Below are 14,712 nucleotides of genomic sequence, written 5' to 3'. Positions count from 1 at the left end.
CTGCTTTACGCTGTGCTCTGAAAATTATACCACACCTTTTCTACTCTACAGAAACAAAAAACAACATTTCCATTGCGTAACAAACATACAATCTGTTGAGTTTGCATGCTGAGAAGGTTTTGAAGTTAAACAATACTCTTGCTTTTCTTGGAATTGTGTCAAGCTATGTATGTTTGTTTTCTTCCAACGAGACTATTAAAAGTTTGTATTTCTAATACGCCAGTCGTTTATCAGGTATAAACGAGGAGAATAAAAGTCATCTCAAGCAGTCTGATGAGAATCTGCAAAACATATTCATAAGTTTGACATCTGCTTTAATATCTGCTTATTGATATATCTGCAATTCAGTTATTACCAAGTCTGTTATTTACATTATTATTTTTTTTTAAATCAAAGTTCTGTCTGTTCAACAGCAAACATGTTATTTTTTGCTTCTAATTAGGACAGTTTTGCAGAAAAGGATATCAGTATGTCTCAGGTACACTTATGGGTTCACATAGGATGTCCGGTCTACTACGCTATTTTTTCAATTGAAATGATCTGTGTACATGAGTCAGACTCACAATCATTGGTAATTGCATTATGTGTAACTTTTTTTTCAGCATAAGGATCACTGTTTTTAGATGCTGTGTCTAGTTAGAAGTAGTCCAACTTTTTTTATTTAAAAAGTAGGCCTATACTTTTATTCAAGAAGGACACATTAAATTGATCAAAAGTGACAATATAGACATTTATAACAGTCTAGACTTGCTCTAGACTGCGACCAATTTTTGAGAATGTGCGAGTAAAAATTTGACGTGGTCGCACTTGTGCGAGTGCATGGTCTGCGCAGATCCAAAGCGTCTGCTTTATACAGCTTTACTTTTCGTTTAATTTAATTTTAGTTTTACTTTTGTTTTTGTTTTCGTTTTGAAAAGCTTGTTATCTTTGCTGTTTACCTCACGTTACAGTATGGAGGCTTTCCTTATTTTTAATTTTTTTATTATTATTTATTTGATTCCTCAGTGTTTGCTAAGCATTCTGTAATTTATTAGTGGGTAGCCTGTATAATACAGCATGTGTTGTGTCCTATGCCATGCCTCGTCTTATTCGTTTTTGTTAATAAAGGTTATGTAAGCTAGTTTGCCATTGTAGCCTACTGTTTTATTGTTGTTGTGCTTTTTAATTAAGAATAACAATGAATCCATCTTTTGTTTTAGTCTTAAAAAGTGAAAGGTGTATAGATATAAGCAAAACAGACAATTATCTTTTCTTGTAAAACGTGAAAGCACACGAAAAGCCTATTCACAAAATTTAAATCATAATTAACACTGATGAAAAAGGGTTGAATGTTGAACACTTTCGTTACCATATAACTATAAACTATGATAAAAGTTCATCAGCATGCATTTATAATCAAATGTTGTAGCAAAAAAAAAAAAAAAATTAAAATTGCGACCAAATTATGTGACAGAAATACATAAATTATAAATTATATCGCAAAAGAGCGACCAGTGGGAAGAATGAGTCTAGAGCCCTGTATAATATTACTAAAGATTTCAGTTTCAAATAAATGTTTTTTAATGTATTTTAATAATTGTTTTATATTTTACAATATTACTGTTTTTACTGTATTTTTTTTTTATTGCAACCTTCTTTCAGAAACATTTAAAAAATGTTCTGCGTAAATAATGTTGTCTATTTTTGCAAGCTGGACGAGAAGTTATTTGCTCTCTGAAGCTGGGTGGGTAACAATGCAAGTCTTTATTGTGGCAGCAAGTGTGGAACAGTCACACGCAGGAGGGACATTATGAAAGTGCTGACCTGATATCACACTCCCAAACAATGCAGTTGCTCAACCCCCCCCATTCTCTTTTGGTCTTTATTTCTTTGTGCTGCGGAGCAATGTTTAAGCCTTTTGGCATTGCCTGCCCTGATGATTTTCCATACGGGCACGTGCCACGGGGTTAGTGGCTTTATAGTGGGCTTTGATGAAGTTACAGTTCAGCTGCTCTTTGAGTCACTGAACTCATGGCGCCTTCCCCCGGAAGTCTGGCCAGCGAATCAGCCCCCCTTTCCTGCATTCCTCATGTGCCCTCAGTATGCATGCATACCTCACCCTGTCCTCTTGGTCTAGCCCAGTATAAGCCACCCACTCCCCTCAGCCCTAGCCCAGCATGCACCATTATCACCTTCAGCTGTAGCACAGCATGCAGACCACCATCCGAACTTAAAAAGAAGACTTTTCTAATCTATTTAAAGTCAGCATGAAATGTAAATTCATCCTATTATGTAAATCCATGTTGTAATAATATATATATAATAATATATATATATTATTACAAAGAAACCACAGACTTCTCTCTGGTGATACATGCCAGACTTCACTAAACACATTTTGTCCACATAAACTCTGCCCCTTAAATATAATCAACTGCAAGCTCGCATTCAGATCTGCCTCCATCCAATCAGCAACCAGTGGATCGAACCAAATCGCCACATGACATTTTTCATTCTTTATAATCCATTTCATTATGATGTAAATTACAAGTAAAGATGTATTGAAAAGAAGTTCCATTACATTGCATTTTTAAATTAGATTAAAAATATTTAAGGTGGTGGTCATCAATTAAGTGATTACTGTATCTGAGATATTTAAGCTTTTTGTTAAATGCTTTTTTTATTTAAAGCTAGAAATATTGTCTTCCTTTGGTAAGAAGGCAGAAGAGTTCTTCTCTTTGAATACTAATAAATTATATAATTGATGCATGGATGTTGAAACCACTGGCCTCTTTTATCAAATTAAGTAACAAATTATTCATTCATATTCCTTTTAATGTTAATAAATGAAGCAATATTTTATTTTAAATGTACATTATTTGCAAAACGCTTTGACAAACTACATATTTGCTAGTAATTTATTGCAGATCTCATGAGTTATTTATTCAGACGTGTTGAAAAAAGTTACAAATTGTGCATGTCTTCTTACTGAACAAACTTTTATCTACAAAATTATGAACATAAACATTTTAGAAATTTTAATTGCAGTTCAGTGATCATAATAATTTAAATAATTAAATCATAATAATCAAAAATAAGTAATACATTTTCGATTTTTACTTCCTTTAAGATGATGAAATTAAGTCATATTTTATTAATTTTCATAATTACTTGCAATTTAGAACATGTAGACAAAACACTCTTCAAATTAATGATCGATGGCAGATCTCTTAAGTGAATTGTTAGTGAATTCCTCAGTCACATGATATGTTGAAATTTTTTGATGCACAGTTAAGAATTTATTCAGTAAATGCGTTTTCACCGTAGTTTATGCACATACCTTTTTGCTAAACCAACAGGTTGTACCTCAAGTGAGTATATGCTTTTTATTCACATTTCAGAAATTTGAATTGCACTTTGGTGTTTCCACCCATTAAATTTATGCAGTATGCCAAAATTTGCATAGAAATATGTGGATGGAAACCTATTTTGTGGTGTATAGTTTTACTGTTAAGAGTTGAATCTGTGACGGTAATCCAATGCCACAGTTTCCTGAAATTCATTCACATTGTCGGAGTAGGATTTCAGGAATCCAGGCTCAGTGATTCTAATAATCCCATTTCCTATGAACAGCTAAAGGCCTTTGTAGAGCAATAAATGAGAAACTTTCATAATATTTTTTGTAAAATAGACAATTAAAGCACACATGATCCAGTCCAACCTATCTGTATCGTTGTACTGCAGGAGATGTTCTCGGTCTGCTGGTGCCTGGGGTCCAGTCCACGGGGGCAGGCCAGTTGTCAGCGAGCGAGACAGGTTCAGTTTAGACGGCCGAGTTGAGTTCATTAGCGGCGCAGCTGTTGTATAGAAAGCAGGGGGCCGGAGAGCTCCTCAACAGGTGATGGACGTGTGTCTCACAGCCTGCTTCACGACCCGAGAGCATGTGGCCTACTAGAACCACTTGGCCTAAGAGGACACATGTCAAGTGGGTCTGATAAATGTTTGGCATAAGCAACCAAAACATTTGATATTTTTGTTTTGCAGGACCTGACCCCGGATTGCACTCGTATAGCTCCGGTTGCGGTAACCTCTAATCTTCAGCAACCAAAACATTCTTTCAGGATTAAGATCTAATTCCTCTGTCAGAATAGAGTGATGTTTGTTGAGAAGGAGGATCATTTTGATTTAATGTGATCTGTATCAGCCTCCCCTGTTAAAATGGTGTCTGGAGATGAATTGTACTGCTCTCTTCACACTTTCTCAAACAGGAGGGCTCTTGAGGACAGTCGGTGCATAGTGCCATTAGCTCTTATTTATTAGCAGCAGTCTGGTGCTTTAATAGCATTTCTGTTCTCTGTGCGTTGAGAGACCGCTGGCCTAAAACGGTAATGGTGCTGTATTTCTGTCAGGCTGCCAAGCAAAGATCTCATTCTGTTAGTCTTTCTGGAACAACGCACAAGCCTCTTTTTAACTTCCAAAATATTGTAATATTACGTAGCCGGAAAGCTGTGTGAAGGTTTTTTGATCAGAAAATTCCTCTTTTGTCCTTGGAAAAGCCGTGGTGGCAGTGGAATTCTGACCGTGTGGGTGGTTAACTCGAGCCGAAGAGCAGTAACCATAAAAGAAGGCTGTTTGATTAGATGGGGGTCGAGAGGGTGACTGCTCTCAACCCGCTCGCGCTGCTGGCTGATAGTCGTTTTTGACACGGCTGACTCGTTCCACATTCCAAGCATTGAATGACTGCAGTATGCTAACACATGACCTCATCCAACTCTGTGTCATGTACTTCCTGGAATCTGAAGTGATCTGGTAATTAGTGCTGCTTGCTAAGGCAAGCATCAATATTAGTGTTGCTCCTCACCATGAGTATTAGATTTTGGCGTGGTGCTCATCCCACACTGTTTGTTCTATGGATGTTAATGAATATGAATTGAGACTTTCACCAAAGACCATAAAATGTGGCAAAATATTCAATGAATTGCATTGAATAGTTATAATAATAGTTTACCCATAATAGTTTACCCCAAAAATGATGGATTTGATGAATATCTGTTTGGATGAATTAAATAAAATGGCAATACATCCTCACTTTTAAAGGGATAGTTCACCCAAAAATGAAAATTCTGTCATTAATTACTCACCCTCATGTCATTCCAAACCCGTAAGACCTTCGTTCATCTTCGGAACATAAATTAGGATATTTTTGATGAAATCCGAGAGCTTTCTGACCCTCCATAGACAGCAATGCAAAATGTTCAAGGCCCAGAAAGGTAGTAAGGATATCGTTATAATAGTCCATGTGATATCAGTGGTTCAATTGTAATGTTATCAAACTATGAGAATACTATTTGTGCACAAAGAAAACAAAAATAACTTTATTCAACAATTTCTTCTCTTCTGTGTTGCATTCACGAGAGTACCACAACGCATGTGTGTGCATTCCTCTGCTTATAAACAAGACACAGCACATCCGTGTTCTACGTCGTCAGAACGCCGGCTCCTGTGTCAGCAGCATCATACGCATGCATTGTGGTACTCTTGTGAACGCGTGGCGAAGACTGACACAGAAGAGAAGAAATAGTTGAATAAAGATATTTTTGTTTTCTTTGCGCACTAAAAGTATTCTTGTTGCTTCATAACATTGCGGTTGTACCACTTATCTGGTTGGTTGAGTTTTGCAGAGCACCCAAGAGTGTCAGCAAAATACATGGAAAAAAATGCTGTACAATTTACTTGGAAGCAATGTTCAATTAGAAATTGCTAGTAAATTTCCCAAATAATAACAAAAAAATGACAAGTAAAACATTGAATTAAACATGAAATTGTAAAAAGACAAAGATTAGTATTTTCTCATAAAGCCTGCTCCAATAATCTTTGTTTTATTTACAATTTTCGAATTTTCGTGCGTTTGATTTGGTTTTGGTGAAACACAATGTAATATTTAGGAAATGTTCATTTTTAGGTGAACTTTACTTTTAATAAAGGGGCCAGAATATCATAGGCTGCATCCAAAATTGCTTCATGCACCCTGATACACTATTCTGTCATTAGTTTAGTCCACTTAAATGGAGTGAATGAAAACAAGTGAGCGATTTTGAACATTGAGTTCGCTGGAAGGGTTGTAGATGCCATTTTTTGCCAAAATGTGGTAATTCATTCAGCACGACTACCACAGAGCATAATTTCGGAAACTGCTACAAATGGCTATCCCTTCAAATAGTGCACTATATAAAGGTATAGGGGCAAATTCAGACAGCAATAGGGATTTAGGGATGGGACTTGGGCCAGTAGGAAACCACATAGCAACACATTAAAGACTTGCCTTTGCCACTACCCACAACACCTTAGCACTGTCTTAACGAATCAAACACTGCTCACAATTTAACAATTAATCTAGTTTCTGTTTGTAAACGTTTCTCAGTATAGTTCACCTGCAAGGAGTAATTTTAAGCGAAAGGCCACCATATGGAATCCTATGTGGCTTCGCTGCTGCTCTAAAGACATCAGATGGAAATGAATAGATATATGAGCTCATGCATAGGATAGTTCTACTGCATTAGTGGAGTCACCAAGTTACTTGTGATGAATGAGGTCAAATAGTTAATTTTAACTGTGGTCCATGACTGATTGGTTTTCTTGGCCAGCCAACTGAAAGGTACTCCGCTTCAGCCTTTTACGCTACTGAAAAGAGAATACCGTAGTCCTAGCATTAAGGGTCTGATGCCAACCGAAACAAAAAGTCTGTTTTAATCCCTTGCATCTACAAAATCAGAGGCCACAGTGGCAGCCTAGCAACATTAGTGACTCAACTCTGGATATGGAGCTCACAGGGAGGATGAGTGTTTTTTTTTTGATATGTGATGCTGTGCTTCTGCTTGTTTTGGTGTGATTTAAAACAAAGCCAACTATGCAGGTGACAAGGAAGTGTGTTACACAAATGGAAGCCAGTTCCCCAAATTTCGGTAAAATATAGGCCATGACGCAGAGTGGTCAGCTGCTGATTAAAAGCCAGTTGCGTGAAATGAGCTCTTTGAGTGTGTTGAGTGGGGCGGTTGCTGGTCGTGTGTCTTTATAGGACCCCCTGGAGAGTTCAAACAGAGCATTTAGATCACGCTGATCTTTTGCAACATGTTTGAAGGCCTAAACTATTGGTCAGCTTTCTCAGTCTCTCTGTTCTTTTAAACTCTGCAGGGATTCTCCTCTTGTTGGCAAGGCCATCAACAGGCTCCATTGAACTATTTCAGGTTTATGAAGCTCTGCTTCAAAAACTATTCACAGGTGTCCTCACTACACACACATCTCTGATGGTTTGGACTTCCCCATGGTCTGTTTATGTGGTTTTGTGTGATTTTAATGCGAGTTTATACTTTTTAACGCGACACCTGTAGATTCCTTCACCCACAGATGGAGGTTTTCATGCCTCACCAGCTGCTCTGAGGACTTTCCAGGGGTTTCAGATGATTTGCTCAGACCACTGCTGGGAACGATCAATGACCTTGCTAGAATTCTTGATTACATATGGAAATGAAAAGTTGTGTGTCTTCTTCTTGATTCTGCAGCTTTTAGCCTCCAGCTGCAGTTCATGTGATGAAAAAATGGATGGAAATGTCAACAGGGTGTTAAGTGTGTCCCACAAGTTTCAGATGAGCGTCAGCCCATTTACAAAATATGTGAGCAGTAAGATTTTATTTCCTGAATTTGAATTAAATTTTGGATGCAGAATTGCAGACCCCTCTCCTATGGCTTCATGGGATTATAAAGTTTCCATCAGATGTTCACTTTAGAATCTTGGAGGAAGTAGTTAAACCTTTTTTTACCTGTATTTTTCAAATATTTTGTATTTAGACATACTGTACTCCTCCCTTGGTGTACTGTTTTTGCATATGCAGTTGAGTAAATTCATCTTCCAGTCATCTCATTTCAAATTCCACTTCAACTTCCCGTGAGGTGCAGCCACTTCAATTCAAATTCCAGCTTAAAAAATCGAATGAGCCATTTTTTCAGTTCTGAATCTTGCACATCCTTGATGTATATGATTGCTTAACCTACGCTTTGTGATACACTACATCATTATTTAAAGCACTGGCTAGAAACATTGCAATCTCCTGCGTTCTTTCAACAATTTCTCCCTATACGCTCCTTGTTCTTGTTCATATTGTTATTATTGAATGAACTTTTTGGCTGTTGCATGAGCTCATGGGAAAAATAGGCGTTTCCCCAGGAAATGGAGGCTCTTTTGTGTGCTAGTCAGTCTGCACTGAGCAAGAGGGAAATGGAGGCCCTGAACTCACGGTGTGGACACCAGCACTACGCAGTCCATCTGCTTCATCTTAACCTTCCCATCACAGCTATTTGCCCGTGATTACTGACAGCTGCCAAAGGCCAAGCTCGTCCACTAGCTTGTGTGGAGGTCAGCCGTGTGAAGACCTCTGAATGTCGAGAGGTCGTCATGGTAAAATGTTGAATAAGGAGATTGTTGGTTACAGGTTGCTCAACGTGATTGATATGCTTGACTGGTGTACAGGAGAGCGCTATAAACATGGTCAGTGGCTTCAGGGAATCATTAAAACCTTAGCGTAACTGCAATTTGTCACATGTCCCTGACCTTCCTGTCTGTACCATCCTATTTTTCATCATGATTATCTACAAGACAAGAGTTCTTCCTGTAGCAAATGGTCTCAGACTGTAAGCTGGCACTGTCTGCAGCGGTCAGCTGCACTGTGATGAATTCATTCCAGGATGAATCTGTCCCTTCTTCTCTCATTGAGTCCCAGAGCCCATAAAAATGAAAACCAGTTGGCATTGGCATTTTTAATTTAATTTTAACCTTCCCAGAAGTAGCTCCATCTCATGGGAGTGTGTTTCTCAAATGTACTGTTGAATTGAGCTGTACTGAATGGAAAACTAGGAAATCCTGCATTGGTGTGTAATACAGGAGTCTAAGTTGAACAGCCAATGCAGTGGAGGAATACAACCATGTAATCTCCTTTTATTGTAATTTTTCTCTCACTTTGACATCTTAATATTCTATATTATATTGTCTTATAGTCTCTTATATTCTAAGAAGTAACATTTGTTATAGCTAACTGTTTTTAAACAAAGTAATATAGATGGAATATTTGCCTCCTCATCAGTTTGTCTTGAGTGATTGTAAACAGCTGAGTGAAAAAAAAAAATCTAAAATGTATGTCAAAATTTGAGTCCATTTAACCCTACACTACATTTCAAGTCTTCTGACGCTACACAGTATAGGGCTTTTCACACTTCACTTAACCCCAGGTTATTGTTGTTCCAAACCCTACTCTGGACATCTTTTTAATGGTCAAATGAAATGTTATTATTCAAAATACATGTCTAACCAATTAAAATCATGAAACTTAAACAATTTAACATCAATTTATTAAAAGTTTAACAAAAATTACATGTTTAGGGCCCAATGAAATGTTTTATTTTTTCCAACCTTATGTTTTATTGTGACCAAATTCTGTTTTAGCATGTCTAATTATTTGAAAGTATAAAAACAAGTTTAATTTATTCTTACAATAGCCTTATTATAATCAGAAACTCTGTTGTGTATTTACATTTTTAAGGCATAAAACATTCATTTAATTTATCTTTTAATTAATGAAAATTAAACAAATCTTATTTTTTTGAAAATAAAGGGGATTCAATATTACAATTAAAACATTGAAGAAATATTGTATGATTATTCCTTAAAAATAAGGTTTTAATAATTTTAGTAGTAATAGTAGTAGTAGCCTAAGTACATACTACTGAACAATGTCTTCAAGTGAAACCGAACTTTTATTTTGACGGGTTGCCGTGAATACCTTTACATTTTTGTGTGTATATGATATGAGGATAGTTTTACTCAAATGAAACGGTCAAATGCTCATGAAGTGACTCTCAGAACAGTTCTGGAGATGTTGTTCATGTATTTATGTCCTTGCGCGCTTCTGTATGAGTAGTAAACAAAACCGCGCATATGCGCCATACATTAACATTTAATTAAATTCATATTTAAATAGTCGTTTTGTGGCTTAATATTTACAAATACTAGTAGGAGTGGGCTCACGTGTGTGTGCGCGCACGTTTGTGGATGTGTGTGTGTGCACGCATCGGGGTGGAACTCCACTGTGCGCGAGACAGAGAGTGCGACCATGTAATGTAGAGACAGAAATAACATGGCGTCGTGTAAGGCTATTTAATTTGTTTAATAAAAGAACAAGGCATAGACCTATAGGAAAGGTAACTTTAAATGACTTCTGTTGTGATCTGGCACTATAGAGAAAATAAAAGAGCAGGGTTAGCACCACTACACCCAGGGTTTAGGAATATACAGTGTGAAACGTCAGTGTATGAATACTCAGGATTAATTGTTAACCTCTGGTAAAACATGAAGCAAGATAACCCAGGGTTAAGTATTTCAATTGTGAAAATTGACTTAATATTTTCTACTCCTAGCATATATAGGGGCACTTTGGATGGATGAATGTAAAGGAAAGTGGTTCTGTTAAGGCCTGGCATGATGCCCTTGAGCTGGATGTGATCTGGCTGCATAACGGAAGCCTGGCTTTAATTAAAGAAGCAGTGCTCGGAGCAGGGTCTCCGTGAATCTGACTCTGAGCCATACACCTGTCATCAAAATACACACTCCGTTACTCCACATACTTGTATAGGTGTACACACACATGGAGTGAGAAACCGAGATTGGTATATGTTTATGCCCACCAAGGTTGCATTTATTTGATCAAAAATACAGTAAAAACAGTAATAGATATAATTACAGTTGAAGATAACTTTTTTCTATTTCAGTATATTTTGCTGAATTGCCAGCAGCCATTACTCCAGTTGATCCTTCTGAAATAATTTGAATATGCAGATTTGGTGCTCAGGAAACATTTCCATTATTGATGATCAAACAGTTGCTGTTTAATATTTTTTTCTGAAAACTATGAATTGTTTCATTATTTTCAATCATATCCACTAATGTTGCTCATTAGATACACTTGTGTGGTTTGTATGGATCCCTGCCAGTTTACATCATGTGAATGTACGGTATGTGATTCATATCTCAAATGTGTCAGATGGATCAGAGGCGTCTTTAGTTAGGAAGTGGGAGTGTAGTTTGGTGTGCACCCACACATTTTTTTTTACGTTTGCATATTTGATGTCAAAGACAGTTACAGACACTTACAGTTACAATTTCTTGTGTTTCTGTATTGCTCTAAGACTACAAACACCCCAGTCTGACTGCTGTTCTTTGCATTGGCTCTGACTTTTCTTTTTCTGGGAAAACAAGCGCTTACTGTTTAAAGGTATGAATTCACTGGGTGGATAGAGGATGCATGAATGGATGGAGGGATAGTTGGGTGTTGAAAAGCAGAAAGAAAGAGAAGTGACTGGACTGGAAAGGAGTGTCCTTGTGTGCGGTGGGAGGGTGGGCGGAACGGGAATATCTCTTTTGTGAAATCATCACCACCCAGAGGACTGTACTTTGCTGGCTTCTGGCCCTGTAGGTGGAGTTTCCTTCCTTTAGGCCAAACGTTGGAGGTGCCCTGTTGGTTTCGACTCACTGGGGTGGGCCTTTTCCTCTCCTCTCCCAGAATGCTTTACGTCAGGTGGCTCGGATCACCCTTTATGGCAGCCGAGAGTTGTATGACACTGTTGGAAACTCTGGCTCGCACTCTTTAATTGGTATACCTTGGCGCGGAGAGCATTTATAGAGCATTCAGGGAGTTTGGAGGCCCCCTAAAAATGAGCGACTGATGACTGAAATGTTTATATCAGGGATCTCCTGCACTGGTACAGCGTGGCTCTTGTTCACATGACAACAACAGCTACTCTCTTAAAAATAAAAACCTTTATTTTTGCATATTTCAGTGATGCCATTGAAGAACCCTTTTGGTTTCCCCAAAGATCATTTCAGGAACAGTTTCTTCTTTGAAAAACCCTTTTTTCACTATGAAGAAACTTTTGCACAATGGAAAGGTTCCATGTATCATAAATGTCCTTCATGAAACCATAGATGCAAATAAAGAACCTTTATTTTTAAGAGTGTAGATTTGTTGAGGGGAAGAACTGTGATTTGCATTTAGGACGGTTGTTTCTAAGAACAAACACTCTCTGTGGGAGAGTTTGTGTGAGGGCCAAAGCAGATGGACCCCCCACTGTTAGAGTTAGCCATTAGTTCTGGTCATTCATACGTCTGATGAAGGTCAACTGGGGCGTGCTGTCACAAAGAGCGAAGGTAGGACAGGTGGGCATCGGGTCGGCGATGTGTACAGGTGGGCATTACTAAACAGCTATCCACAGCTACTGTTTGACTTTGAAATACAGGCTTTGTTCAACCACAGACCCTCTACACGTGCTCTACAACCAAAGCAGACTATGTGTTTTGTTTTGGTTTACTTGGCTATTCTTTGGCTACAATATTGTCCATAGATGTTAATTAAATAAGACAACTTTCTTTTGGTGGTGATCAAGGGACATACAAAAATAAATAAAAATAATAAAGTAAATGTTTTTTTTATATACTGTGCATTTTATTCTGAAAATAATAGGCCTATGCATTTTTACTCTAAAAGTTTTTCTTGTAATGGGTATGTATTTCTTGTATATTTGGGTATTTTGAGCTAATGTTGCAATCACAAATGTAATAAATTAGGAATGTACTGATATTAAAATTCTGGAAAATGTTTATAAAAATATGATAGAAAAACATTAAAAGATAATAAAACATTGTTTATATGCATATGTAAGTTTATGGTATGTCCTAATTTAACTATACTACCGTTCAAATTTTCTTTAAAAAAAAAAAAAAAGAAATTAATTATTTATTCAGCAAGGATGCATTAAAATGGAAGAAAAAAAAATCTGCAAAAAAAGTATCAGATTCAGAATATTTAAGCAGCACACCTGTTTTCAACATTGATAATAATATGAAATGCTTCTTGAGCACCAGATTAGTATATTAGAATTATTTCTGAAGGATCATGTGACACAGAAGACTAAAGTAAGGGCTGCTAAATATTCAGCTTTGCCATCACAGGAATAAAATAAATGTTAATATATATTAAAAAATAAAACTGATTTCAAATGGCTTTTACAAATGGCTTTTTTGATCCAAAAATGCAGCTTTTGTGAGCATAAGACACATTTAAAAGCGTTTAAACGGGGTGCAGGTAAGTGTGTGTGAGTGTGTGTGGTCATGATGAGGACAGTGACATGCTGTCGGTTTGAGAGTTGTTGCTGTGCACGAAACTGTGGAATGTGTGAAGCTCCCATGTTGAATCATGACTAAAGGTTTGGACTGATCACGTGCAGACTGATGTTTTTTAACTCTCTTTCTCACTTACTCATCAAACTAAAGTGTGACTTTCACTCTCAATAGGTTGTAGCGTTATCACGACCTCCGGTGCCTTGTTCTTTTGTTCACATGACTTCAATGGAAGGTGCAGAGCTTAAAATATTTTGTGTTTGTTGTAATTAGCAGCAGGTATTTTCTCTGTCTGTCCATCTGTCTTGCTCTCTCTCACCTCATTCTGCCTGTATCCCCACTGCAACGAGTGAGCGATGAAGTCGACTGCATATGCAGCACTGCTGATGAATTATTGAACAGTGGAAAGTGGACGTGATGGAGTCTTGCACACAGTGCATACAGAGGAACCACTGTGTGAAAGGATGACTGATGTCAAGAAAAAAAGAGCGAGGGTTTACAGACTTCCATATGTCAATGCACAAATGCTAACACGCATGCCTCATTTGCTCACTTTCAGAAACGTTTGCAAATGTACTTTGCCTGCGCTTTAAAAAAATAGCAGTATGCTGCAAATAATCCAATTCTGTTTAAAGCTTTTTTTGGATCAGCGCACAGGAAAATGTCTGTATTACCTGACAGTTATCTGTCTTGTGATATCACATGTCTCTGTGACAGCCAAAAAATCTGACCGCAGTCTGAGCCAATCAGCAATCTTGGCATGAATTTGGGCTGGGAATTCCTGTTTTCCTGCAGAGAGTATTTAGGAAAACTTTTTGGGAAAAAAAAAAGATTATTTTTAGAATTCTACAATTCTTTACAGTTCAATTTTTTTTTTTACGGCAACTTAAAAATGAGATGTATTTAGTCGAGAGGCAAAATTACATAACACTTTTAGAGAATGTATCCAGAATATTGAGTGTAAACTATCTGCTTTATTAAGTTTTTTTTTCTGCTTGTTTTAAGTGGTCAGTTTTTTTTTTTTTTTTTGTGTTGTTTTTTTTCAGAAGCCAATACTTTTATTCAGCAAGGATGCATAAAATTTAATTAATTTTGAACTGTCTGTTTAGCAAAGTATCCTGAAAAATCCCCCCCAATTTTTTTTTTATCACTTTTAGTATTAGGTATTAGATTGAACAAAATTGATGATAAATGTTTCTTGAGCACCGAATCCGTTAAATGATTTTGGAAGAATCATGTAACACTGAAGGCTGGAGTAATGCTACTGAAAATTCAGCTTTGCCATCACAGAAATAACCATGTATAAAAATTGTAATAATACTTCACAATATTATTGTTTTCATGGTATTTTTGATCAAATAAATGCCCAGGTGAGTACCAAAAGCTTTCAAAAACCTCTAAATAAATAAATAAATTTTACTGACCCCAAACTTTTGGGTGGTAGTGTGTAAGTACCTCCAGAGACAAAAGCTTGGACACACTTACTCATTCTTTACTTTTACCATTTGATCATT

The 14,712-nt window shown here is 37.0% G+C and overlaps 1 protein-coding gene across 2 annotated transcripts in view; it reads left to right on the top strand.

Moving 5' to 3' along the window:
• Positions 1-14,712, top strand: part of rras2 (RAS related 2) — a 37,002-nt gene that overhangs the window by 12,022 nt on the left and 10,268 nt on the right. The window lies entirely within an intron of this gene.

This window comes from Onychostoma macrolepis, chromosome 07 (assembly GCF_012432095.1).
Source record: "Onychostoma macrolepis isolate SWU-2019 chromosome 07, ASM1243209v1, whole genome shotgun sequence".
Classification (NCBI taxonomy): domain Eukaryota; kingdom Metazoa; phylum Chordata; class Actinopteri; order Cypriniformes; family Cyprinidae; genus Onychostoma; species Onychostoma macrolepis.
Note: the sequence above shows the minus strand (reverse complement) of the source record. Positions and strands in the feature narration are given on the sequence as shown.